We start from the raw sequence: 3,829 nt of genomic DNA, 5'->3' as shown, positions 1-3,829 counted from the left end.
CATTGCCTAATCCAACTCAATATGGCAGCCACACTCACTCTTCATTTAAACAAACAAAAGCAGCACGTAATGATCAACACTGCCATTATAGCTGATTGATCTGATCTGGTCCAGGGCCCTGTGGATTTATTTTCTTTTATGCCTGTATAGATGTGTGTCACATCCTCAATAAGCATCAGTAAAGTGCATGTTTGTCTGTGTGTGTGTGTGTGTGTGTGTGTGTGTGTGCTTGCACATGCACACGTTTGTCCCTATCCAAACAAATGGAGGCGGTTAGCCCTAAAGAGCCCGGAGCAATGCCCGTCCTTTAATTGCCATTTATATACTGGCAGAATCATTAATTTCTAATTCCCCTATTATTTGTCATCCCCATGCCCCCCCTTTTTTTATCTGACACTTGTGTCAATGTCAGGGTGTGTCAGTGTCATCTGTCCTACATCCTCTGCTCTATCTCCCTTATGTTTTCCATTACTGCCCATCACTCAACACACTTATCTTGTCAACTATATGTATAGGTAAGCTTGCACAATGCAAACCAATGCTAAATCGGGTAAGGAAAAAGAAGTTTGAGCATTAGGATTTACGATGAACAATGTTCAATTGCGATTGACACATCAGGGAGCTATAGCTTCTCTTATTATTGTTATCACAGTATTATTATCATTAATATTATAGTTTGACTTGGTGAAAAATAGTATTTAACTTTTTTTCAAATATTTTGGTCACTTTATTAGGAATTGTACACTCAGTTCTCTGGATTGCTGTTTTATACTACTTTCAGAACTAATATTCAGCAATTAGCTATCTTTCAACATTTTAACAACATGGACCTCCCAAATGAACATTAAAAGGATGACACACAATGTGAGGCAAATATTACGGCATTAGCATGATAAGATTCAGACACTGCATTGTTAAATGCATTTGTTGACACACAATGATCATTTGAATTTAGCAAATTTGATAGCAGTCGAGCTGATGGAACTTTATCTGCCTTCTAAAATTTTTCAAAAGAATTTCATCCATTTAAATATAAATTAAAGAACTTATGCATTGAAGGCCTTCTATTGTAATGTTAGCAAAGAACCAGAGCATGATGTGACTAGCTAATGTAATGTTCTAGGTTGGACATTTTCATCGCTGTATCGTTGCCATCAGGAGACACTTTTAAATGCATGAAAAGAAATCTAATTCGTAAATGTCCTTCAGTTCAGCGTAGTACTAATCCTCTTTATTGTCTCAACCCCCTCTTCATTTTTGCTTACAGCTTCAAGCGCTCCAAGTGGATGTTGTCTCCTCCACTGCCCACCTGAGCCTGGCTCATCTGGAGGAAAAAAACACTTGTGTGAATGCTCTTTGTGGAGTTTAGCTCAGCATTTAATATTATCATCCCCCAGCCCCAGGTGAGCAAACTACCCTCCCTGAATATCACCACAACTATGCAACTGGCTGTCAGATTTCCAAATGAACATATCTCAGTGTGTGCCAGTAGGGAACAACACCTTCACCACCACCTCTCTGACTTTTGGAACCAAGTTTTAACTTTAGGTGATGATTCTAAAAGGCATCAAAAAGGAACAAACATGACTGCTCATCACCACAAGAACACCATACTTACAGGTACTTACTTGCAGTATAATGCTTTGGGGATGTTCCCCTTCACCTGGAATCATGACCTTTGTCAAGGTGGAGGGACTTATGAACAGTTCTAAATACCTGTCAATGTTGAAAAAACTTTCAGGGATTTGCTAGAAAATAATAATTCACATTTTTTAAAAAAAGTAAGGATAACAAAACCTACTGAAAGGTCTGAATTTTTGGGGGCCTCAATCAAATGCACTTCAAAAGCTGGCAGATGTGTGATGTCTCCCATTTAACATGAGTTTGAATGTGCTATGGACTCTGAACTGGTTGCCAGACAATCGGAGGGCACATAGAAACAAACACCTATTCCCACCTACAGGAAATTCAGAATCTTCACTTAACCTCCCATGCATGTTTTTGCAATGTGGGAGGAAACAGAAGCCCCTAGAGAAAATCCAGATAGGCACGGGGAGAACATACAAACTTAGATAAGGCCGTTACTTGAACCCTCGTCCACAGAACTGTGAGGTAGATGCTCTGACCAGTCACCCACTGTACCAGTGTACTGTATTAGTGCAGTTTTTTTTTAAATTTCCTCTCTCCAAAATATTTCATTTTTCTTCAATTGTGTGTCCTGCCAGTTTTGCGGCAGTTTTAAATTATTTATCTTTGTCCAAACCTAAATATCAGACAGGGGTTTCGAGAGATTTTCTATCTATCTATTTAATTTACTCAGTATTGGTCAGTTTGACCCCTCACCGCAATCACTTGACACGGTTTCCATAGAAACTACTGGAAAAAAAGTAGCACAAACCCTGCTACTCTTTATCTATCTATCTATCTATCTATCTATCTATCTATCTATCTATCTATCTATCTATCTATCTATCTATCTATCTATCTATCTATCTATCTATCTATCTATCTATCTATCTATCTATCTATCTATCTATCTATCTATCTCTATCTATCTATCTATCTATCTATCTATCTATCATTTCTTCACTGCTTTAGTGCTCTAAAGCGTGGATGTGTACAATACACTAAACCTTGAATAGTGTAAGACCTGTTAGGTTTGCTTTTACCCCTTTAGGCATGGATAAGTCAAAAAGTATCATGACTTGCAAATGTGAGGTCACAATCGAGCAATATTTTTGTTCCCTTGTACTGTACGACAAGAACTTAATTGTAATCTCACGAGAGAAGTCTTGACAAAAACTATGCTTTTTTTATGATGATGATTAATGATTTTGTGGCAGCCTGGAAAGTATTGATGGAGCTAAATATAACATCAAATTCTATGACCACAGAAGCCATTAAGATGTGTGATCATTGCATGTAGACCTTCTCTTTTGGACTGGTTGATGACTGCCACAGGTCATTTGAATGGCCTTTTGCCAGATGTTTCAGTGCAATGTTACTTGTTAATTAATCCGTTTATTTTATTCTAATCAGCAACATTATAATATATGTTATCTATTTTGTTCATGTGTCGGCCGGCTTCAAAACAATATCACCCTCAAACAGTAATGTTCATATCATGATACACAGTTGAAACTGGATGCTTAAATGCACAAAATAAAAAGACGTATTTTTTTTTCTCACTGTCTGACATGAAATCAGACTTAACGTTTCCTCTTTTCGGTCAGTTAGCATGATCAAAATAATTTCTTCTTGCTAAATGTCTGAATAATGAAAGATTTAGTTTTTCAACAACTTTTTATTATGGTCTTCAAAGTCAGATGTGTATATAAAGCACAATTATTATGTCTTGAAACAATGTAGAAAAAAACATGATGTCATTTACTTGGAAGCCTTTGATAGGTTTATTGAAAAGATTTGAGTTTAATACAGATACGCCAATGGATATATTTGAAGTAGGCACACCTGAAATGCAGTGCTTCTTTGTGTAACAGCATGGGAAGGGCAAAATAATCTGATTCTCTCTCTTTAAGAGAAGTCTGGACTTGGACAAGTCCTCTTCATACTTGGGTGGAATTGCCAGATGTATTTTTTTCATCTGCCATGTTAACATGCATGACCATGCAAAATGATTTCTCTGGATGCCTTTAGTGTTTGACCATTTTTGCTGCACTACAGAGGGAGTTTGAAATACTCCCTCTGGTTATTTTTGTAATTATCCTGATGTCTATTGAAAATGCAACCACAAAGAAAAGGATTTAAGGGACACAAAGATGGATAGAATGGATAAGGGGACTCTGATAGGTGTCTTGAAAACATTTGA

Source organism: Syngnathoides biaculeatus, chromosome 5 (genome assembly GCF_019802595.1).
Source record: "Syngnathoides biaculeatus isolate LvHL_M chromosome 5, ASM1980259v1, whole genome shotgun sequence".
NCBI classification, from domain to species: domain Eukaryota; kingdom Metazoa; phylum Chordata; class Actinopteri; order Syngnathiformes; family Syngnathidae; genus Syngnathoides; species Syngnathoides biaculeatus.
The sequence above is the reverse complement of the archived record's forward strand: the minus strand, read 5'-3'. Positions refer to the sequence as shown.